Source organism: Gavialis gangeticus, unplaced genomic scaffold, assembly GCF_001723915.1.
Source record: "Gavialis gangeticus isolate Ggan-Ray unplaced genomic scaffold, GavGan_comp1, whole genome shotgun sequence".
NCBI lineage: Eukaryota > Metazoa > Chordata > Crocodylia > Gavialidae > Gavialis > Gavialis gangeticus.
In genome coordinates, this window is record NW_017729026.1 from 37,412,394 (window position 1) to 37,437,886 (window position 25,493).

The 25,493-nt window shown below is 41.4% G+C and overlaps 1 protein-coding gene across 1 annotated transcript in view; it reads right to left on the bottom strand.

The window, feature by feature from the left end:
- GRIK2 (glutamate ionotropic receptor kainate type subunit 2) overlaps positions 1 to 25,493 on the bottom strand; it is an 805,806-nt gene that overhangs the window by 47,416 nt on the left and 732,897 nt on the right. The gene's annotated exons all lie outside the window — the stretch shown is intronic.

A 25,493-nucleotide genomic window follows, 5' to 3' on the forward strand; every position in this document is an offset into this window, starting at 1 on the left:
GTATGAAGGTTAAAATACCAGCAAATGTCCAAGTTTTATGCTGTCTGGAGCTGGCTGCTCCAAGCTGGAAGCAACAGGCAAGGAGTTTGTATGTTGGGGGTGGAAGAAAGTGTTGTGGAGAATTCACTGACTTAGGAAATGTGACCAGAGACAATGGTTGAGACCAGAGCTCCTAGAGGCAGAGAGCTCACTGTGTGTGTACTGCACAATCAAAGGTGGGGTGTGACTTCACCACCACACTGCTCCCCAGGGATCCACCCCTGTCTCTGATACATTTTGCCAGGTGATCCAGGGATTATGTCCTCTATCACTGTGCAGTGTTACTGCTTTCTTAAACTTCAATGTAGCTCTTTTTGCCAGCTGTTTTCACACAAAAAGGTGGTGCTACTTATCTAAATCCATTGTTAGCTCCTTATTTTCATGCCTCCTAGTATTTGGAGAATTGTTTGATGCTTGTAAGTGGTATCATTGTTTTAGGTACAACTAAAAACAACAAAAATGAAAAATAAATATATAATGGATATTCTAATAACCCCAAAGACTGTGGAATCAAGGTTACTTGTGAGATTTAGGCAAGCAGATATGACTGATCATCACTTTGTTGAGCCTGGCAGAGCAAAGCACAATGCTTCCGAAACCTTGGTGTGTGTCCCTTAGGGGATGATAATAGACCTCTGAATTTCTATCTGTAATCTCAGTTTTCATTAAAAACAAAGTAAAGGCCCTTTCCACTCTGCTTGTGTCCATGGAAAAAAAAACAAGACACACCTTTTGTGACACACCTCTATCTAACCTTAAGAATAAGTCTCCTAAAACAGGGAGGAGGTGTCACACTACTCATCTATTAAGATTTTTTAGGGAATTGGGCAAGATGGAATAGGATCTGGCCCTAGGAATAGGGGATAGGAATAGGGAGATATCCGAGTATCTCTGGAGAGTAATGCTATTTCTATATGAAAACAACACACATTTGACCTTTAGTGGCAGGAGTAATCTTAGACCAAGTTCTAGTATTTTAAAACCAGTCTGTATGTGCCAAACTCCTGCTGTGTTATGGGTATAGACTGGTTTCTGATGACTTATAGCAGTAAAAGTGTAATGTCTTTACCTGGCCATAATGTGCCCAAAGTGCGTGTCCACAGATGCAGGCATGTGCATTTGCAGCAGCTCAAATAGAAGCGGTGCAAATTTGAGTCAGGGCTTTTTGCCTCAGTGCACATGCCCGGACATGCACCTTGATGTGAGGCAAATTGTGCCACTTGGGGCAAAATAAACCTGCCTGTCTCCTCCTGGATCTGCAGCCAGGGGGAGCTAGAGGCTGGGGCCAGCACCAGTGCTGGGCCCAGCAGTATAAAAATCTGCCATAGCAAGCAGCTCATGTCTACTTACTGTCAGGATCTTCAGAGGCCCAGCCAATAGGTGCCAGTGGACACTACCCCTTCTGCCAACTGGACTGCTGAAGCAACCCCGAGAGTTCCCTGCATCCTCTACCCACTGCAGCGGTCTGGCAGTGGGGCCTGCTACCTGGCTGTCACCTGCTGCCATGGATGGCAGCAGGTGACAGCCAGGTAGAAGCCCCTACTGGCCAGGAGGTCAGCCACCTGCAGCTGGGTCCTGGGTGCCAGCTCTGAGCAGGCTTCTCTGCCTGGGTCCTGTCACTTGCCTTGCTAGCAGGAAATCTGGTGTTGCCTATTTAAAAACTGCAAAATCCCTGATAAAAACAAATCCCAAGGTCACTCTTTAAAATACCCCAAAATCCACATTCTTCCACAAGGAAAACTAGACATATATATATATGTCTAGTCTGTACACACACACACACACACACACACACACACATTGAGAAATTGTTTTATTGATAAATTTTCAATTTTAAAGCCATTTAGAAGCCTACCAGTGCCTCCATCATTATAACACCATAAATTCTAAATACCTCTACAGTTTGGCATTGACTTTTGGCTGCTTTGTCATAGAAAAATCAGAGCTGCCCCTTCTCCCTTCGCTCACTAGGATGTGCAGCACTGAGCAGCACTGATATGCCACTGCCCTGCCCTTACCTTTGCCCCTCACTCTCAACCCACAGCCTTCCCCCAACCCCAGTGCCCTTACTCGTGACCCACAGGGCCAGGTACATGAATGAGGGGTTTGTGGGGGCTGGCTTGGGGGTTTGTGAGTGGATTGTGGAGGAACTGTTGTTGTGGGGAGGAGTGGTTCCCTGTACTCTGCAGGGCACAGCTCACAGACTGCTCCCCCCACAGAACCACAGCCCCCCAACAGGGGCCACAGTCCACCAGCAGGGGCCACATGTCCCCCCACAGGGGATATCATCCCCTTCCTGCATGGCCCACGTGCCCCCTACTCAGCCCTAGGCCCTGCGCGCTTCCCCAGCTCCACCATCATTTCCCACTCAGTTGCAGTCCCCAGTTGCTGCCCCGCCCAGCCTTAGTGTCCCTGCATTCACAGCTGCAGCAGCAGATGTTGCGGCTGCTGGTGCTTCTTGGCACAGCCCCCCACCCCCCCACCCCTGTGGCAGGGGGCAGCGGGGAGCAGTTGGAATCAGCCCCAGTCACCTGGCATGCGCTGCCAGTGTTGCATCTCCCACAGGTGCAGCCCAACTCAGCAGGGTGCCACATGCTATCTGGCACCTGGGGGTCACTGAAGCTGAGTGGTGCTGGCCTAGGTGACAGCTGGAACTGCCAGACAGTGCGTGGCACTGCACAGTGCCCTGCTGAGCTGGGCTGCACCTGCATGATGAGGCAGTAGCAGCATGGGTGCCAGGCAGCTGGGGCTGAGCCCTGCTGCCCCCTGTCATGCAGGGGGGCTCTGCCACAAGGCACCATCCAGCCCTGATCACTGCTGCCACTGCTGGTAAGTTTGGGCCATGTGGGGGGTGGGGGGAGAGGGGTTGGGCAGGGAAGCAATCAAGGAGCTGGGAAGAGGAGGGAAAATTAAAGGAAAGCAGGGGAGGGCAAGCAAAATAATTGGGAAGCAGGGGAAACAAAGGAGAGCAGAGGAAATGAGGGGAGAACAGGGGAACGAGCAGGGGGCAGGAGATGAGCCCCTGGAGAAGAGCTGGAGGTGTTCCCCTGCTCGTCTTCAACCTCCTGCTTGCCCTCCTGCTCTCCCCTGCTATCCCCTCATTTTCCTTGTTCCTTGGGAATGAGCAGGGGAATGAGCAGGAGGCTGGAGACAAACAGGGGAATGTCTCCAGCTCACCTCCAGGGGCTTGTCTCCACAAGGGGTCAGGAGAATGCAGGGGAGTTGGGAAACGCACTGGGAATGTAGAAATGAACAGGGGGTGGGGAAGAAGGAACAGGGAGTTGGGGGAATGAATCAGGGGCAGAGAGAATAAGCAGGGAGCTGGGTGCCCCACTCATGGTCCCCTCCTACCCTTCTCCACCCCCAAACCATACTTCCCAGCTACAAAGTCAGGTCCAGGTCCCTACAGCCTGCACCACTGCTTGCCCTGCATGGGCAGGCAGTGTGCTTCATCACTGGGGCAAGGGCCAGCCATACAAATGGCTACAAATCAACATTTACCATTAGGACTGTGCGAGGCTTTGGACAGAGCTTCAGATCTGGAGAGACTTCGGACTCTTCAGGGTCTGAAGCAGCACATCCAGGTGGAAGTGCTGCCTTGTTTGGCTTCTCCAAGCGGTTCGGAGCTTCCAAAGAGCTTCGGAGCCGCCTTGGAGATCCGGCCATAGGGTATAATGGGAAAACAATAAAATATCTATAACTTTGTTGTTTTTTGTCCAATTTGGATGAAATTTTCAGAAGTGGTAGACTCTGCAGAGAGGATGAAGTCTGCCAAGTTTCAAGAAGATCGGTGTATGGGTTTGGGAGCAATGGCACCCCAAATTCCTGAAAGCAAAACTCATTTCACATCTGGCGTTACAACATAGAGGGGTGAAAACTGCAGGGGTGGTAGCTCTTACTGAGGCCACAAAGCTTGCCAAGTTTCAAGAATATCAATACAGGAGTTTGGGGGGAACTGCCGCTCAAGCTGTGGACAAGCAAAACTTGTGCCATGGGTGCTTGTGGGACTGACTGTCTGTCTTGGGGCAGGGAGGGGAGACACTGCTGCAGGCCTGGCTGCTAAGCTACTGTGTTACCAGTCACCAATCAATCAATCATGATTCACTAAGGGCCAGTTCAATACACAGGACCTAGCTACTACATAACAACTTAAAGAACATCAATTAGCACCTACAAAACCAGGTTAAGGAGGGGAAAGAATTAATACAGACTATCAACTTCCCCAAGACAGACACAGTTTTGGCACGAGTTTTGCCTGTCAACAGCTAGGGGTGCAGGGCCCCAGAACGCCCTGCACTGATCTCCTCCACAGCTGGCAGGCATCACAGCCGCAGCAGGGACCACCATCCCTGCAGCTGTCACCCCGCTGTGCCTTAACACACACAATGTCACCCATGTCACGAGTTTGGCTTGTCCACAGCTTGAGGTGCAGTTCCCCCCAAACTCCTGCACTGATCTTCTTGAAACTTGGCAGGCTTTGTGGCCTAAGTAAGAGCTACCACCCCTTCAGTTTTCACCCCCCTGTGTCACACATAGAAGTAACATGAGTTTGGCTTTCAAGAATTTGGGAGGTTGTTCCCCCCACATCCATGCACCGATCTTGAAATTTGGTAAGTTTTGTGCTCTCAGCAGAGGCTACGATCCCAACAAGTTTCATCCAAATCGGACAAAAAACAACAAAGTTATAAATATTTCATGGCTTCCCCATTATACCCTATGGCTGGATCTCCGAGGTGGTTCCAAAGCTTCGGAGCTGCTTCGGCCGGATCGAGGTGGAAACCCAGTCTGGAGCTCTGGATCTGATAGCAGCCATCCAAAGGGGCTGAATCTGAAGCCGGATTGGATCGCTGCTGACTCACACAGGCCTATTAACCATCTCCTCCAGTGTAAGCATGTTTTAAATGTTGTCTAATGAAACAAACAAACAAAAAAACCCAACAAAAATAGACCCTCTTTTTATGCAGGTATTAATCCCATCTTTTTATATTATTATTCTACATAATGTACTTGTTCATATTCTAATTTACTCCCAGTTAGTTTCAGAAATCAAAGCAGTTCCTCCTCATAAACCAACAATGCAAATTTGAAGCTAAATTAACATGAATCAAGTCCTTCCCATCCACCTATTTGTGGGTGCCAGAAGGAAAGCTACCATCTCTATGGATCTGGCTCTGGCTCCTGTACCTGAGGCAAAATGTGACGAACCTGAGGAAGGATTTGTCTTATTCTAGTGTTCTGTGTTACAGTCAGCCAGATAGATAAATAACCTAGCTATCTAGTTAGCTATCTGCTCTCTTACCTTTAAAAAATTCAGGAAATGTCATAGTTTTTTTAAAAACAAAGAATGAAAAAGCATAGATTATTTGGAAATACATAACTAAGGCCGCCCAAACAATTTTGTCTTTATGTCAATGTTACTGTCCTCAGAATCACTGAAACCAGTACCACGTTACATTTGATTGTACCTGACTGTAGCAGTTAATATGAAATGTAGCTTTCCACTACAATGCTACAGCTAAGTGCTTTTTCATTTTTAAGGCAATAGGCAGTCACTAAAACAGAGAGTTTTTAAGATAATATTTTCTTTCTCTCTCTCTTTCCATTCAAATTGTAAGTCCTTCTAGGTTGGAACCAAGTCTTAATCCATTCACATTCAGTGCCAGTTTCAATCAGTGTTCCTAGACACTACTGTATTACAAATAATGAACTGTAGCAAAAAAACAAAAAACAACCCCCCCCCAAAATGCAACAACCCCCCCCACAAATCTTTTCATGAAAAATAACTTCATGTAAGACTATTATTTGGACATTTACACAAAATGATGGTATTTCCATAAACAAACTGCTGTCTGTCTTGGGCTGCTGCAGACATTAAGGCAGGTAGGAACTGACCTTTATGCCCCATTTCCCAAATTGCATGACTTCCCCAAGTTGAGCAATTTTGGGAATGGGGCATAACATTTCTCAAATCCTAACTGCTAGCTGGCAGCATGAGATAAGGGAGAGGGAATCTGTAGCTGAGGAGTGGAAAGATCCCTGATCCCTTGTTGCAGCCTCCTGTGTACACAGAAGCTGAAGCTGGGAAAGCAGGTGCTACTTCCATGGATGCCTGGGAACATAAAAAGCAAGAGTGCAGTTGGGGCTCCCAACTGGATGCCCACTTTTCAAAGGTGTGTGGCACAGCGAGTCCAACACTGGAGAGCTTGAATGATGTTAGGCTCAGGGTACCCTGGACCTTTAAAAACTGCTCCCAGCCATGAGAGTGCACCCGAGTTCATGAAAGGATGTTGAAGGGCTCTGGTGTCCTCCTGTGGCTGGGAAGAGCCACAAATTCAGTTTAAATTGCAATGGGAATAGGCTACAAAGTTATCACACATATTCTGTGTAAAAGTTTTGTGGCTTACTCCCTGCTTTACCGCATGACTAATTGCTTGAATGTTTGGCTGGGTGACTAAGAAACTTGGAAATACATCTTAAGTGTAACATCTGCCAGAAGCCTCAAGAACACAAAAGCAAACCACATACACTAGAATACAATTTTTGTATTCTAGAGGAAAAGTATACAAATAAAGTAAATTAACAAAATACCATCATAGGAGGACATACATTCAAAGACTCCTATGGTGCATTCTTTATGTGGTAGAAGTGAAAGCTGGAAGGATGCTGGGGATGTGGGTAGTGTTAATGCTGTTAAGGTGACTTTAAATGTGCCTTTCTAAAATAGTGTTGGGGGGGGGTTACTCTTTTTGCTCTTAAAAATGTGTATAATTATAACCATAACACTAAATAAATATCTAAAAACTTTTCCCCCCCACACTAGGGAACATGCACTTAAATAAGAGGGGTATGTAATGTAACCAGGATACCTTTGTGAAATCTATATTATAAAGGTATGTATATCAGTTTAAGGACAGAAGTAACATAAAACCAAAAATTTAACACAAATATGTTTTTAAGTTGCCCCACAGAGGCAAAGAATAGGTTATAAATAGGATGATCTACACTACATATTATTGGATAGAATATGATAATTAAATGTTATTCATATGTGGATTACACTATTTGTTTAGTCTATTTGAATCCAGGCACCTCTAAATGAGGTAAAGAATGGTATTGTATTGCATTTATTAATGGCTTAAATAAATATAAATAATTCATGAAGTCCTATTCCTAGTGAAGTATGAAATAGCAGATCATAAATTATGGCCTGAAACCTTTTTTTCTGCAGTGAACTCTTTAATTTAAGGGAGTGGAGCATGAAAACCTCTTTCTACAATCTACATCTGATGAAATTATATGAATATCACTGTCTTCAAAATGTGCTTACTACAAACAATATTTTAATTATGTGCTATACAGATGAATGAAATTCAAAAAAAGCAAAAAACCCTCCTTATGAGCCTGATTCACTGAACATAAAGGCTTTAATGCCTATGTGAGAAATGTTAAGTAGAATTCCATTGTATAGAGGAAGCAAAAGTAAATAATAAATCTATTTATGTGCAAGTGAGCTGCATACCAATATATTGATCTGACCAAACACAGATTTATCCAGTACAGAATTATGTAAAAGTCACATTTGAGCGAGAAAAGTATGTAAGCACTATTACTAAGGGAAAAAAAAGTTTTCTCCTGTAACGAGTAAAAAAAAAAGGAAAAAATGTACTTCAGTCAGTTATTCCAGTTAAAAATGAGAAAAGCTAAAGATGGCATCACTGAATCAATACAATGTGGAAGCCTCAGTGTCTTATTTGAATCTCTGAATATATGTGAATACACTGGTATCTGGGGTTTGTGGCCAAAGTAACTGTATTGTAATTCTATATATTTTATTCATATTCTTTTCTTTTGATATATATGGTATAATGTTTTTGGGTATGACAGCATACATCTTGCTACTAGATTTCATTAAGGGTATATAAATATATACCATGTATAAATTTACTTTATGCATTTATATAAGCAAAGAGATCTTGTTTTGCAAATGCATCATTGAAGCTTTATGCCAATGTTACTGGCAAGTCGAAATCAAGTTGGCAATTAAGTATTGGCTGATATGGCTACCAGATAGGTCTGACTCATCAAGATGTCATTCCATTTTCATTTCAGGTCATAGAGTGGCAGCAGTTCCTTTTTTCTTACTAAAAACTCTTTAGATAAAATTATATTTCACTAGATACACGCTTCTAGTTGCATGTAGTTTAATATTGCCAGGAAGCATGGCTCCATCTACCCACTCTGCAAATGCCAACCCCAAAAAAGAACAGTGAAGTACCCCAGCCACTGCTCTGAATCACATTGAAGAAACAGATGTTGAGATGAGCAGGAGGCTGATTGTACTGCTTATCATCCATGCATGCAGAGCAGAAGTTGGCCAAGGGGTTGGGGGGTGGGGGGTAAAATGCTCATAGCAATGCTTTCAGCTTAGGAGCCACTGTATGTGCAGATATTACACTTAAATTGACCTAACTAGGGTTAGGTTGATCTAAGTCCTGATCTAGTTAAGGGAGGCTAGATTGGGTAAAAAATGGCTGGCCCAATCTAATTCAGTTTGTAGTAAGACCCCCAGTTTATTTTTTTTATTGCATTCCCTCCCCTTCCCCAACCATTTCTGACTTTCTCTCCCTCTCTATTCCCTATAGAAAAGTATAAGTGAGCTCAAACTTAGGATAAGCTTTACACATTTTTATTTTGGTAGCAAGTTTTTGGTTTTGTATCCACTGTTTTATATTGTATTATTATTAGGTTTGCATTGATTTTTACTGTTGTATATGGATATTGTATGGTGTAGGCCTGTGTTTGTAAGTGAACCAAAGTCATGTCAAGTCTCCATCTTGTGTCTTCTGCCCGGGCATCCTCTGTGTGTTGCAACTGTATGAGTCACATATCCCTCCCATGTAAATTGGTTCCCCGATGAATGAGTGTGATTGGAAATAACTGAAATACAATGGTAGCAGGCCTCTACTGAATGGCCTATAACGACTGGGCCATCACCTCGCATTGATTCATCCAGGAACCATGGACCTCACCCAGGAACAGAGACCAAAATGAATCCACTTCCAACAACAACTCATCCTCTGACAACATGAGGAAAAGATCAACCCCCAAACCCCCCAAAAAATCAGATTGGACACCTCGCAGTGGACGAAACCCTAACCTTGACTGCTACATTGACTGCTTCAAGGAAAGAATGAACAATGAAATAATCAACAACACACAACACCATAACAACCTCTCTCTACAAGAGAGAAAGGCCATAGAATCTCTAAGATCTAACCACCAAATAGTAATAAAACCAGCAGGTAAAGGAGGAGCCATAGTCATCCTAAACTGTGAAAGCTACATGAAGGAAGCCAACAGACAACTCTTTGACACCACCTACTACCAAAGTACAAGAAGATCCTACTTCCCTTTTCACCATGAAACTCAATAATACCATCAAATCATTTCCATCAGGACTACAAGAAAAACTACAGACCTCGATTCCCCCCACTAGCTAACCCAGGGACTTTTTATATGCTCCCTAAAATCCACAAACAAGGAACCCTGGCAGATCTACCATATCCAACCATGGGACCCTAACTGAGGAAATACCAGGTTTTATTGAATCAGTCCTAAAACCACTTCTCACCCAAACAGCAAGTTTTGTCCAAGACACTACAGACTTTCTATGAAAACTTAAAAACATAAACCACCTTCCCAGCAACACCCTCCTAGCCACCGTGGATGTTACCAGTCTATATACCAACATCCCACACCAGGATGGCATCCGAGCCTGCCTTACTTATCTACAGGAGCAAGATGGCAACTCAGAGTACAGACCCAAAGATATTATTGACCTTAAATACTTCATCCTCACATACAACAATTTCACTTTTAATAACCAACACTTCCTTCAGACCATGGGAACAGCTATGGGCACAAAATGGCCCCACAGTATGCCAACCTTTTTATGAGTCACCTAGAAGAAGACTTCCTCAAGAACTGCACCATGAAAACCTTGCTATACTTAAGATATATTGATGACATCATCATTTGGACTGAAAACCTACAATCTCTGATTGAGGTCCATCAGAAATTCAACAATCACCATCCCTCCATCTCTTGAATACTCCAGCACCAACATCTCTTTTTTAGACATGATGATCAGTATCCAAAATGATAAAATACAGACCACATTATACAAGAAACCCACAGACCAACATACATATCTGCACAGAACCAGAAATCACCCTAAACACACCAAAAAAGCTGTGATATACAGCCAAGCCCTCAGATACCACCAAATTTGCACTGAGAACACCTGGGATTGCCACCTCACCAATCTTAAAAAGTCTTTCACCCAACAAGGACACTCCTCCAGAGAGATAGATCGCACATTTGAAAGAGCCACTTGGATACCACGTGAAAAACTGTTGCAGTAAAGAAGAAACCCCCCCACAAATTGCACACTGCTGGTTATGACATAACACCCCTCCCTCAAACCCATTTGGAAAATCCTGAAACAACTGCAACCCATAATAGAAAGAGACCCTATTCTTAAAGAGATCTTCCCAGAGCCACCCATCCTAGCCTTCAAACAAGCACTGAACCTCGCTAACCTCATCACCAGAAGCAAACTTCTTCAGGCCCAGAACACACCAAATGGATAATATCGTCTATTAGCTAGACGATATTATGACAAGAAATGCAAAACCTGTCAACACATCTCCACCACCCCCACAATTCCTACATTCCACAACAGAGCCATCAGCGTTCCTGGATCTTACAGCTGCACCTCCAGAAATGTAATATATCTCATCCAGCGCACCAAATGGCCTGCTACAAAATACATAAGAGAGACCAAACAACAACTGCACGCCAGAATGAACACACACCGGAAATCTATTGAAGACAGGAATACCCAATTACCTGTGGGGGCACATTTCTCACAAGAAAACCACTCTCTCTCCAATTTCTCAGTCCTGATCCTCAAAGGAAACATACAAAACACTTCTCAGAGACATGCCTATGAACTCCACTTCATCAACTTCCTGGATACTAAAAATCATGGACTAAATATATGGATTTATGACACATTATAACCTGCCTGACATCTGACTCCCCAGGTACCTCTCCACTATTCATCCCCCATCTCTCCCCCAACTTCCCACCCAGCCTCTCTCTCACCCACTGACTCCTCAATTTACTTCTTCACTGACTGCCTATCTTGTATGCATACCAGCCCAGCCTTGGGCTTCTTTACTTCTTATTTTATTTTATTTATTTTTATTTATTTACACCAACTGCAGAAACTTCCTCAGCCTGACGAATGGTTTTTGAACCCAAAAGCTTGCTTAAATTTTTTTTCCAACTATTTAAGTTGATCTAATAAAAGATATCAGATTCACCCAAAGAACCTTGTCTGCCTATGGATAATAAATGCAATGTGAATATTAAATAATAATAGTTAAGGTAATGACAGAAGAAGAGCAAAAATTCTTTGTTTGGATAAGCACCTCATATCTCATGTACCATATTTGTCAATTCACTACTACTTCGTAATTCTCCATTTAAATAAAGATGCTATGAAGACTAGGCACCTGGGAATTGTCAAAGTGTAAAGTGACATTCCACAGATGTAAGGGTTCTATGTCACATGAAATTGCATACCTAGCAAATCGTGCATGGCAACACAAGAGGGCATGTGACTGGGTGTCACCCTGGTCCAGCAATCCTGCTAGAAGTATAAGCAGTGAGGAAAGATTAGGCTGGCTCCTGGACATCAAAAAATTAAAGAATCTCAGAGGTAGTATCAGAAAATGCCACCCAGTTTTGCTTGTGTGATTATTAATTACTACTACTACTAACAATGGCTGAAACCACTGTTGATGGCTGGCAGAAGAAACTGGCATTAAGGTTGCCATTTTCCCTTGCTTCCCCACCCATAACTCCTGTCTTTCTTCTACTTGATTTGGATAAAGTAAGTTTCATAGCCCAGACAGCTATGTATGCACTGAAAAGCAAAAGCAGAAGTGAGAAGCCAGAAAAGGGAAGCCTGGAAATGTCCAAATAGCAGTAGAAAAGGGGTTTCTCCAAACATAAAAATAATGAAATCCCTGATTCTTGTGACATCTGTGAAAACAAAAAAATCCTGAAGTGATGATTATATGTCATAGGAATAAAGCAATGCTACAAAAATATAATACTATAGCAAATCCCCATTTTCAGCAACACTGAAAACTGTAGTCAAATATTGCAAGCCTTTGGATAGAAAAGGACTTGGAAGAGAAGGGCCTTGTGACCGTCACAGAGAGATCCAGATTTGCTCTTTTCCAACAAATAATCAAGTCTTTTGATTCCACTTAAAGATCAAAAAATAGATCAAGATAAAAATGGATCTAAATAAATTGTTAAACAAATTTCCACCCACGATCTTTACAACTACATGAACTCTAGCTAAATCATTTTTTTTAATCCTTTAAAAATGTAACCTTTCATTTCTTTGTTCTGAATAGAAACAGGACTGGAAGTATCAAAATACAATTCAAATAGCTTCCCCTAGGACATGCCCATAACCAACTAAAAGCAGGAAATGCAAAAAATCTCTAGTGAAATGTCTAGCCTACTTTTCCAGACCACTAAATACATGGGTTGCACAAGAATCCAAGCTACACTTTTGACCTTTATGTGGTTCATATCCCATTAATTCTTATGCTAATAAACACACATTAAGGAAAACACAATGTATCATTTAGAATTAGCTAGTTTTACAGTATCCCTGTTTTGACTGGATGAAGGTTATATTAGCTATGCTTCAGTAAGGCATAACATTTAGGCTACTAAGAAATAAGTTGTAAATCTAGGGCCTTCAATATTATCTTCTAAGTATTCATATTGTGCATTCAGAGCCAGGAATTTCAATTCATTCCTGGCTGAGAAGATGACGATAAGTTTTATCTTTATGAATTTAAAAATATTTTGGGAAGACCAAAACTATTTAATGTGAGCTTAAGCAAGGGCGATCCCAACTTCTGTTGTCTTAAATTTACTTGAGCAAGATGAGGGGCACTTAAAACTATTGGCAATGAGAATAAATGTCTTTTCGCATCTATCAGTTAAGTCACTGTACAACTAAAACTACAGGTGGTCTAAGCCATATAGGGTGACCATATGTCCCATTTTAGCCAAGACAGTCCTGGATTTCAGAGACTGATCCAGACCAGCTGTTAGGAATTATAATGGGTGTTCCAGAAATTCAGGGGCATGGGGCACAGTCTGGCTGGGGGTTGGAGTAGCATGGAGCGCCTTGCAGGTGGGCAGGCAGGCAGGCACTGTTGCCTGCCAGGCACACAACCCCACCCCCATCGACTTATGAGACTATGGGAAGGGAGGGCAGAGTCCCATATTTCCAGGATTTCCATATGGTCTGCCTACATATAGAAGTCCAAGACATGGTGAATATAGCATGGACTGCTATGCTAGTAGTGAGCATTAGGCAGTAACATAAGATGCAGACATTATCCCTAGGCAAAGCTAAGCTTCAGCTAAGTAAAGATAACATTTACCAGCTCCACTGTCTTTTTAGTAATGCTGAAAGCATAAAGTCATATGTATTCTCAAGTGTAATCCTTGGCTTGAGAAGACACATCTGACAAAATAAATACCTCCAAAGACATGGTAATAAAAATCAATGGAATGTGGCAATTCCTACCTCAAAAACTATAAAGGAGGGAGAAGTTAAGTTGATAATTGAAAGGCAAGCTTTACAATATTATAAAATAAGGCTATAATAAACACATACAAAATATATATTTTATTTTCCTTCCAGCCCCTCTTCTTTAAAGAGAACTGAAAATCTAGACAATTGATGGGCTCTTTGTTATAATTTTCTTCCCCTTTTCATTAGCTTATATGAAGAACTAAAAAGTTAGAGAGCTACCTTTTTCTCTGGAGAAACAGTTTGGGCCCTTTCATACTACCTAAACTACTGAGGTTTGTGCACAGCTGATGGTTTAATTCATCTACAAGTTGCTGTTTCACAATATAATATTGTGGCATGTATTTAATGATATTTTCTCAGTTACAAGATACAGGCAAAATTCCTAACTTTTTTCCCCTTACAATGTTACTCTAAGCCAAATGTCATTTCACTATTGTAATACATTTTATTTTTCAATAGCTATTCTTGGTTATTGTGACTTGATAAATCTCTTCATTTGCTATTTCACTATTAGTAATACTGACTAACCCAGATGCCATAAGAATCATGGTTATTACCCCTTTAACCTGATTAATTAGGCAATATCTGAGGTCTTTCAGGTTGTTTATGTTAAGTTGAAAAACTGGTGCTATTTATTTGACGCAATTGTTTGCTTACAAAAAATGTACATAAAGTCCTATTTCCCTGAACAAGGTAGAAACATCCATATTCTATTACCCTCTGTGTATCATAATGATACTAGGGAAGTTTTTGCTCCATTTGGAGCAAGAGTCTAGGCTATGACCCAGGGTCATACAAGTGGCCTTTTTGGCATTTATGCACAATTTGCTATTCTATTACCACCTATTACCCAGGCAACATAGATGAACAAGCATAGTAGGCTACCCACTGCCTCACCTTCTATATAACATATGCACATGAACATACAGGCACAAGTCACAATTATAGCCAAATGAAAAAACATGTCTAGCAGGCATTAGATGCCAGAGGAGAAGGAGGAGGACCCTTACATATTTTAGCCCCAGTAGATAATTTCTCACGTGTGAAACAGGAGACCCCCTTACCCACAACGTGTGTGAACCTGCCTCTGTTTAACTTCCCAGAACAGACCCTATGCTCTATCCTGGTCTTTTGCTCCCAATAGAGCTGAAACTTCCCTAGTTCCCTTCAGCCATTTCATCCAGATACTATTAAATGTAAGGGGCAATAGCTTAGCTTGAAAAGAACAGCGGAAGAGAGGCCTGAAAAATATGTAATCCATGGTGTGGTGGTCAAAACACTTTGTTGGGAAGTCAGACCTCACTAAGTGATAGGACCTAAAAAGCTGGGCCCTTCTGTTTTTTGGAAAAGTGCCCTAAGCACTCAGATATTGGGCCTACAACATGGGAGGACTCACCACTTGACTTTTTCCTGGACTTCTGTCACTGTACATAGGCATACAGCTCTCCAGCCAGTGGATAGCTATGAAGCATGCACAATGTAGGGGGATAACTATTAAGCATTCACACATCCATGTTGCAGGGGAATATCAAACTGTGCATAAGTGCCAAAAACACTACTTTTGTGGCTTGGTAAATTTGGGGTAAAAGAATTCTGTCTTAGATATTCTGCTGTTGTCATATCCTTCTGTTCCCTTACTGGATAAGCTTCAGACTTGTAAATCTGCTGGATAGCAATGAATATTGATTGCTCCACTCCATCTCAGACAATGGCTCAATTGCTTCAGTGCCAGTGTGTGCCATTAGTGCCTCCACAAGATACTGCTTTATAGGGGAGTGGGTCTTTCCTAGCATCAAAGAATCATATTTCCCTTTCTGCATTCTGTCCATATATTACAAAATAGGGATTTTCTTTTAGACAAGCTACGATTTCTTCAATCTCAAAGTATCCAGAAGTTTTAAAACTTTGATATAACTCCAGAACTTTCTTTCTCAGTGTATCTGGAACAACCTGATGATACCTGTATTTATTTCTATCTCCTATAAATCTTTAAATTTCAAGCTTCCCCATTATGAACAGAAAGCTTTTACTCCCGTATTCTAAGGTAAAGCTACATTCAGGTTGGCTCAGTTTCCAAATGACTTTTTCCAATCAGTTTCCAAATGACCTTTTCCAATCACACTATTCCAGTTCCATAATCTGATCTCGGGGAAGATTTTAGCTGTTCATGCCCAAGCATTTCAATCTTTCCTTTTAAATCTGTCTATTTTTATATAAACCATCAAAAGAAAGAGAGTATGGTATTCTACAATGATAAGTAGCAACCTTGTATCTAATTCTCTTGCAAGCCCACGTCTATTCTTCTGGTAACACAAAAACCAGTATTCCGGTGAGTGAACTAAGAATATTTGCACTTCCATGAATTCCATAAATTATACTTCTCTTCCTAAGTACATTCATCCCACTGAGTTACCAATTCCTTTTTACTCCCCTGCTTAGGGTGCATACAATTGATCTCCCAATAAGACTATCAGAACAAGCCAACAGTATTACTATAATTATTCCCAAACTTTTGTAGGACTGTGAAATGCTAGCACTTCAGCATTTATTCACACGCTTAAAAACTGTTGCTTGGAATTCTTGAATCTAAAGGGTCTTAAGGGTCTGGATTAACTACAACCTTTCTCCCATAAAAGCAGTGATAATTTTTTCCTGTAGATTTGACCATTGCCAAGAATCCTTGGTTAGACAATAATTTATCTTGCAAGAAATTAAATTTGCTCAAATAATAACCATTCTCTAAGGTCTTCTTGTTCTTCTATCAATAGTCTCCCAGAATATAAGCAGGAGTATCTGTCTCCAGTATGAAAGGGATTTTGAAAAATAAAGAAAGCAGAGGTTACCAGAGTCTCTTGCAAGTCAGAAGGTGCTAAATATTAGTGTGCTAGGCACTGAAATGGCACTTTCCTCATTCACCTTTTTAAATTGTTTTGCAATATTAGCCTTTCATCCAGATATAGGCAACAAGCTCAGCAAAGTATACTATCTGACGCCATTGCCATTAGCCTCTAAAATGTGACAAATGCACTGCACAAACTAAGATCCATCACTTAAAATGGTAATAAGTTTTTTCCTGCTATGAAAACAGTTTTTAAGCTTTCCTTCTGCTCTACTTCAGCTTGTCAATACCAGCTTTTAAAATATACTGTGAAAAACTGGAATGAATCTACTGCAGCAGTCAGTGTGTCATCTATTCATAGAAAGGTATAACAGTCATGTAAAGTGACTTCATTTAGCTTCATAGAATCCAGAGAATATGATACTGCCACTTTTTTCCTTAATCAGTTCTATGGATGTGGTACAAAGGCTGGATGAAGTTTTAATTATTATGGGATACTGAGGAAATTACTCAGGAAGACATGTCTCTTCTCCCTTTACTAGTGCATGATAAGGTTGACTTCTCTAGTATCAATGTTGTACTGCACCAGTGCAGTATAATTTATATCTTTCTAATATGATATGAACAAGTCCAGTAGAAACAAGACCAGTTTTATTTTATACCAGAATTTTCTAGTTCCATTAGATCCCATTTTACAAACAGGATTCATTTTATTGATTTTTGCAGCTTGTTTGGATTCTTAAGGAAACAAATAGAATTCATTTCTTTCTAATGAAAGTGTTTTTAGCGGCTAAAATTTTACCAAATGGTCTCAGTGAAGGTTTTCATTTAGTCCCCTTCTATCATTTACTCTAAAGCCACCACAACATGCAAACCTTTTTTAAGGATTCTGTCCCAGTGGGCAGAAACCTTGCGCATTGTAAGATAAATTCCTACCAGAGGTTGGTTTATTTTCAGCTAGGTCACATTTTTAAAGGCATTTCAACACACTGGATATACTAGCCTTTGTACCAGGCTGATGAAAAATGCCTTGCATTTAAAAGCTTGTTGGTCCAATAAAAGTTATCAGCCCAAAAATTCCTTGTATCTAGGCTTTATTACAAGTCATTACTCATAATGAAACTCAAACTCATTATCAAATGAACCCATCTCTCAGCAATCCAGAATTATTACACACATTCCAAACATTCAATATTTAAACCCAATTTTCTCAGTTTTTGGAAGGTTGTTCAATCCCTAGTCACTGTCCGCATTTGAGACTGATTAGACAATTCAATTTAAATCCCATATTTCCTAGGCCTTGCAGCATGTCTGGTTTGTGAGAGCCTACATGTGCAAATGCTCTGGAGTGGGTTTACTCTAGAGTAAACCCACCCTGGGCAGGTGTTTACATGTGCAGGGACACAGGAGCAGATTTGTGCTCATGGCAGCAGTCTGCTGCCACACTTGCCAGCCCTGCACTAGCTCCTGCAGCTGCCAGGGGAAGCTCTAGGCTCCCCTTGGGTGCTAGCCCAGGTTCTGGTAGGAAGCATAGGGCCAAGATATAGCTGTCTCCTGGTGGGGACTGGGACATTGCTCCCTATCCCCAGGAGCTGCCCGCTGCCAGGGCAGGATCTGCCAGTGCACTCTGTGATCATAATTGTGGGGCCAGGGATGGGAGATTCTTATCTTCCAGCCTGAACTCTGGGGCCAGGGATCGGAGATTTTTATCTCTCAGCCTGAGATCCCCAGATAAGAATCTGCCATCCCCTGCTCCCCAACTGCAATTGCAAAGCAGGGGCTGCAAGCTCCCTGCTGCCAGGGCAGGGGGGGCATTGTCCCCACCTGGGCTTCATTGGCAGAGCCTGCCCCAGCAGCAGGCAGCTCCCAAGGGCACAGAGCAATCTCCTGCCCCCTGCTGCCTGGAAGCACATTTGCTCCCTGTCAGATGTCTATACATGCGCTATTGTGCAGTAAGAAATCTCAAGTAAATTTGCTGCTTGCATTTGCGGGTAGCAAATTTTCACGCAATGAGAGCCAATTATTTGTTCAGTAAGCATCTGCATGTGTAAATGACGATGCTTACTGCACAATAATTCAGTCCAATCTTGAGTAAAACATTTAGTGTAGATGAGCCCACTAACTGCCAGTTTTATACATTTTCAGATTAATGGTCATACAGCAGGTCTGTCATTTAATTAGACCTACAAAAAACTATAGGGATCATTCTGTATTTTCACACCTTTCCTCTTGACCTTAATGTTCCTCTCCTTATCTCCAGCTGGATGAATGACTTCAGTTAGACATTTATTATATTCTGACCTTAACTACCTTATGTTTATAATGATGGCTAGAAAATGGTATTCGGAGGTTTGGTTTTGGGAATCGGCTTGTAGGTAAACTAGATATGTATTAAAACAATGGTCCAGGTGGGTGGCAAGGGTTAAATGGTTTCTAAAAGCCTGTTTGCAACAAAGTTTCCTTGAAGACCCACTAGGTCTTAAATGAGTAGACACACAGGCTGGGAAATCGAAGACACATACCACACTGTTCCATAACATGAGCTAAGGCGGCATTAGGTCACAGTAGGCAACTACAGAGCCCTAGGGTTTTCTGGGTTTGGTGGATGGACCAAATTAGGAGAACAGTAAATAATCATATTCAGATGTGTGCATGCAATGGGTTTGTTGGAACAAAGGAATATGCTGACAGTACAGAATATGGACAGTATGACTACCACAGGGAAACTAAATCAATAATGCCTGGGAATGAAATGCCATGACAGAGGAGAAAGAATACAAAAGGAGAGATTTCAGAGCAGCAAAGGGTCTCTGAGAGGAGAACCTGAGGCCACACCACCTGCCCATCTCACCCACCCCACTGGAGGTGGGGGGGGGGGGCCTCAGCCCTCAACCTTGAGGCTGCTGACATCTGACATTCAAGAGAGAACCACAGAGTGAAGCTTGCATACAGCCAGATGTACCCTGAGATCAAAAAGCGGGAAAGGAGCCAAGAGACCTGCTTGGCTCAACAGGGATATTAGAGAACTTTTGAAAAAAGGACACATATAGGCAATGGAAAAAAAGGATCAGCAACCAGAGAAGAGTTCACTTGTATAACCAGGGTCTGAAGGTATAAGATATGGAAAGCCAAAGGAGGCATGGAGATCAAGCTAGCAGCTGAAATTAAGGACAGCAAAAAGTGCTTCTATGGGTACATGGGGAAGAATAAAAAATTGAGCTCCACTGTGGGACCCCTACTGAATATGAAGGGGCAGCCCACAGTAGATCACCAAAAAAAGGCAGAGATCCTAAATGGTTACTTCACATCAGTATTCCAGAAAGCTAACAGAAGCTGTGTACCTGTCCAGAGGCCCAGGGAATATGGGGAAGTCAACAGACAACATGAAATTAGCCCTGACTTGGTGAGGGTCTTTTTTTAAAGTCCACTGGGCCAGACAAGAGTCCTAAACTGGCTAAACTCATACCAGGGCCTTTGGCAAAGATATTTGAAAAGTCATGGAACTCGAGAGTGATCCCAGATAACTGGAAGAGGGCCAATGTAGTATCCATCTTTAAGAAAGGGAGGAGGGATGATCCTGCAAACTATAAACTGGTCAGTCTGACTTTGGCCCTAGGAAAAACTTTTGAAAATTCTTTTAAGGAGGCCATCAATCACAAGCTTGTAATTGATAGCATATTAAGAAACAACTAGCATGGTTTTGTGGAGGGTAGATCATGCCTATCAAACCCAGTGTCCTTTTATAACCAGGTAACTAACCAGCTAGACAAGGGGCATGAGGTCAACATCATTTTCCTAGACTTAGTAAGACCTTTGATTCTGTCTCCCATGAAATTCTCACAACTAAACTGGAGGGTACTGGCCTGGACAAGCCTATGATGAGGTGGGTGGATAACTGGCTTAGAGGGTTGTAATCAATGGGACAGCCTCATCCTAGAGGGCTGTCTCCAGTGGTGTCCCACAGGGATCGGTGCTTGGACCCATGCTTTTTAACATATTTATTAATGATTTAGATGAAGGGGTAGAATGCTCAATGATTAAGTTTGCAAATGATACCAAGCTGTGGGGGAATGCAGACACACCATAGGATAAGGTAATAATTCAGGATGGCCTAGACAGACTGCTTTATGGGCTGATCAGAATCAGATGAGGTTCAATGGGGGAAAGTGCTGGGTTCTTCATCTGTGTAGGAAGAACCTTCACCATAACTATAGGATAAGTGGTAGCCCACTGACTGGCACAGCATCTGAATGGGACCTGGGGGTCACAATCGACCAGAAGTTGAATGTGAGCCAACAGTACGATGAAGTCACCAGCAGGGCCAACAGAACTCTGGCACCCATCAGCCAATGTGTTGCCAACAGATCCAGAGAGGTGGTTCCCCCTCTCTAATCAGCGTTGGTGAGGCTGCAGCTGGAATACTGTGCCCAATTTTGGGCCCTACAGTTCAAGAAGGATGTGGATAAACTCAAGACGGTGCAGGGAATGGCCACCTGCATGATCAGGGGCCTGGGGGATAGGCCCCATATGAGGAGAGACTCTGGGAACTAGGCTTGTTCAATCTGAGTAAGAGGAGGCTGAGCGGTTACTTGATAGCCACCTATAAGTATGTCGGGGGGAGTACCAAGATCTTGGGGAGCAATGCTTCAGGAAGGCACCCCTTGGGAGGATGAGGACCAATGGACACAAACTAACACAAGTATGATTTATACTGGACATAAGGAAGAACTTCTTCTCTGTAAAGGTAACTAGAACCTGGAACACACTCCCAGCAGCGGTGGTGTGGTTGCCATCTTTGGAGGTGATCAAGAGGAGGCTGGATAAGCACCTCACTGAGTTCATTAACCTCCTGCCTGTGGCAGGGGCCCAGACTTGATGACCTTCCAGGCCTCTTCCAGTCCATTGATTATATGATTTTATGATTCCCTTTGTTACAGCTCTAGGAGTGGTAAATATAGAATTGGGGAGGTTATTTTTGTTTGCTTTGCGTGCATTATTCTTATCTGCTATCACTGTGAATCAGTAAAAATTGCCTATTATTGAATGGAGAGGTTGTGGTCAGTATCAGGTTTTGGATCTGCCTGGAGTAAGGTATCTGGGTCATAAAGCCAGTGCCGGCATATAACAGCCCTTTTATTTGCCAGGTTTTTCTTTTCTAGAATACTAATATTTAACTGAACTTGTTCTCTCAAGCTTTTTTTTTTAATAATTCCAATTCCCTTTATTTTGCAATCTGAAATGATCATTTTTCCCTTAATCATTTTTAAAAAATCATGAACCAGATCTGAATTCTATCTTCCATCTTATCTATTAGATAAAATGTACTTACAGGTTCAATTTCCCTCATCAGTAGATGTACCATCTCCTGGTTCATGGCACTGGGAAATATTCAAAGTCTGTGTTAAATTCCACAACCTTTTGGAGTCTTTCTCTCCTCCTTTTACTGATCTTGATCTGCAAGTCCAAACTTAGCTGAATTTCTATAGATTGGTCCATTACCTAGTTCAGAGTGATGGCTGGCTACAAATCACCTATCAAGCGCTTGTTCCCAACTCTCTTTTCTGAGAGAAAACCCACCATCAGAGTTGAGAACTAGTTTGCTGCTATCAGTCCTTCATTTCTGTTCATCTTCCCAAGCTGTCACTTGAGTTATGGTTGTGAATAGAACCAAATAACTGGAAATGATCAAAGTAGAACCTTTTCATTTTGCAGTAAGTTTCAATTTTTCAAAATGTATTTTCATTCTTCATTGGAATGCAAACAAAAAGTCTCTCACATGTTTGCAAAAATGTGGATTCTAAGTTTAGCCACATATTTGAGATACCAGTATAGGCGGAGCATGGTGGTCAAAGCACTGTCATGTGCCTGTGCGTATATGAACATGCTTATTCTTTCACTTGGTTCAAGTTTCTGGGTTTCCTGATTTACAATTCTTAATTTCAGGGACTTCAACCTGTATTTCCCACACAAGTATTCTAGCCACAAAGCTAGTGAATACAAGTTTCTTGTTATCCAAATGCAAATGTCAACAAGTATTTTGGCTTCAACAAAACAGCATACTTAATCAGAAATATTCCTCCAAGAACCTCAACAAAAAGGCTCATATGGAGTTTCACTCTCAAAGATGGTGAGGTTTTGAATGATTTAATCTGGGACAATCCAACCTCTGCCTTCTGAGTCTCTCGATTTACAAACATGGAAGAAAACTGTAGACTTTGTTTATTCTTGCCTCTCTTTAGCACTCTATGGCTGCCCAAACAAAGATTTAATCTCCATCTGCAAGTTAATGTTTAGCCTTTTCTGAGATGCATTTAGATGCTTTATCTTTAGATCTTTAGTTCTTATAAAGCCTTTCATGAAGTCTCTGCCTCCTTTATCAGAACTTGCTTTAATTCATTTTGCTAATTTTCTAGTTGTCTTCTTTTACTTCATTTTTGCCATGTATGAGTTCTGCATGCATATCCATTATTTGCTTCACCCTGGTTCAACAGGAATACTGGTTTATAATTTCTCTCTAGGTCAATGGGAACCTATTATATACTAACCTTGCCTATTATATACTAACCTATTATATACTGCCCTTTTCAATATGAGCCAATATTTACAGGTTTGCAGATTGTTTTCATTAGGAAGGAAAATTGATAATGGAGTCCAATATTTTCTACAATTCTCTTTATTTACAAAGAATGGATATAGGTTCCTATTTTCCTGAATAAAATAGGAATCAGATAGTCAGAAATGGTTTCTTTAGGAACTTTTTCCAGGCAGTATTTTCACAAAAGCTCTGTCTTCACTTTTCTCAGTCACATTACAAATTAATTTCTAGCTTCATCTTGGTTGTTCTGATTACTGACTGTAGCTCTAGTGTTTCTGATGGTTCTTTCATATATGCTTCTTTATAGTACCTGCAATTCAATCAACTCTAGTCTCTATTTTTACCATAACCTAGGACACACTGCTTGGATGAAGCACTGGCCGGAGTGGATGGGGAGGGGAGGAGGGGCAGAGGAAGGGCCATGGAGGGGCAGACCTAGAGAGAAGTAGAAAATTCCTGTGTTTTACTAGATGACATTGGAAATCAGATTCCAAACATTTATGTGCATCTGTTACAGAGGATAAGGCATAAAGCAGAATACAATTAGGTCTGTGTCTGAGGTCACCTGGGATATGCAAAACTTCAATAAACTAGTTAACCTTCAAAGGAACTCACCTGAGACACGTGCAATTTCAACAGGCTAGTTAACCTTCAAAGAAACTATTCAGCTTTGATCCTAGCTTGCATCAAGTAGGTCTATGTCCCACTCTTTGCTCTACTGCTGTGACAAATGTCAAGGTGCTCTTTAATACACTGGATCTGTCACTAGCATAGTGTTTCTGTATTATATGTATGGATAGGTACTTTACCCAAGGGGTTTCATATACAGAAAGAAGAGGAGAGTCTTTCTAATACTTGCTTAACAACTAATACTTAAGGGATATTATTAAACAATGCTAGAGGTCCTGGGTTTGCTAGAAGATTGCAAGTTGGCTGTGTTCCATACATATAATTTGAGAAAAAAGGCTATCCAGATCAATCTGTAGTCCATAACAATACCAAATATATGTGAGCTTCTTGTGGTACTTTCTAATTTATGTTTCTTTTCTTTTATTTAATCTGTTTTTCTCTGGTATTTTATTACAAAAAAACAAATAAAAACACTTTGCTTTAAGAGACTGTTAGTCAAAAATCACCTATTAGCATGTTCCTGAGCTGGAGTGCATGTACCCAAACCCCTGCAATGGGTGTTGCACCTGCAGGTTGTTAAACAGCTTGTATACTAAGGGTGTGTCTACAGGTTCATTAACGTACTGTAATTAAAGCGCATTAAGTTTAGTACTTGGATAACCAAGTACTAAATCAATGTGCAGTAACTCACACTACTGTGCAGTAACACCAGTGCACAGATTTTTTTTGGATGCCAGCTGCACAGTAGCTTATTAGCACAGGTTTTGCCTGGTATGCTACTGCACAGTGTTATTAGGCTACTGAGCAGTTAGTGTCTCATATAAAGGCACCCTACCCCAAGAATTCTACCCCAAGAAATAGCGGTAGAGGCCCAAGATCCATGCTGGTTATTTGCAGGAAGGAAACTGAAGTATTGTACCATGACAACCACTGAGACTTGCCTATACACACCCAAAACAAACGACCAGAAAGATTAATATCACTTGCTAAAGGTTTCATTTTGTAACCATGCTCCTCATTGCTAGTTAAAGGAAAGATATCAGGTAACTATATACTAAAACAGCTAAATCATCTCTTTGCACATACACTTACCCAATTTTCATATCCTTGTTATAAATACTTGCATGAGTTAGGCATATAATTGTATAACAGCTTTCCTAATATCCCTCTATATCACTACCATGATATGTGATATCACTTTCCTGGAATCCCTTTTCTAAAAGCCCTCTATATCACTACCATGAGACCAACTATGATCTGCTACAGGAATTAAAGAATCACTTACAAGCAGAAGAATACAGTTGGGAACAAAACAGAATTACATGGACAGTTTTATGGAAAAAAAGTCTTCCAGATCAGAATCAGAGTCTTAACAACTAATGGTTCATAGCTTGAATAAACAGAACTATTATTTCCACAGAGGGACCTATTACAATCATATTCATTTATTGAAAATCATAGAACTATACAGCTATTAATATACAGCTGTATTAAAATTACAGAACATGTATGCGGCATAAAGATAAAAGTTTTATTATTAGCTATCCATTGCTTGTAGCATAACCTTCCTTACAGTAGTACCTTCCCTTGAAAGAATTGCAAACCATTTTCCACACACAGTTATTTACTGTACCTTTCTATTATGGGTGAAGTAAATGATAAGAATAAGGTATACTAGAGAAAAACAG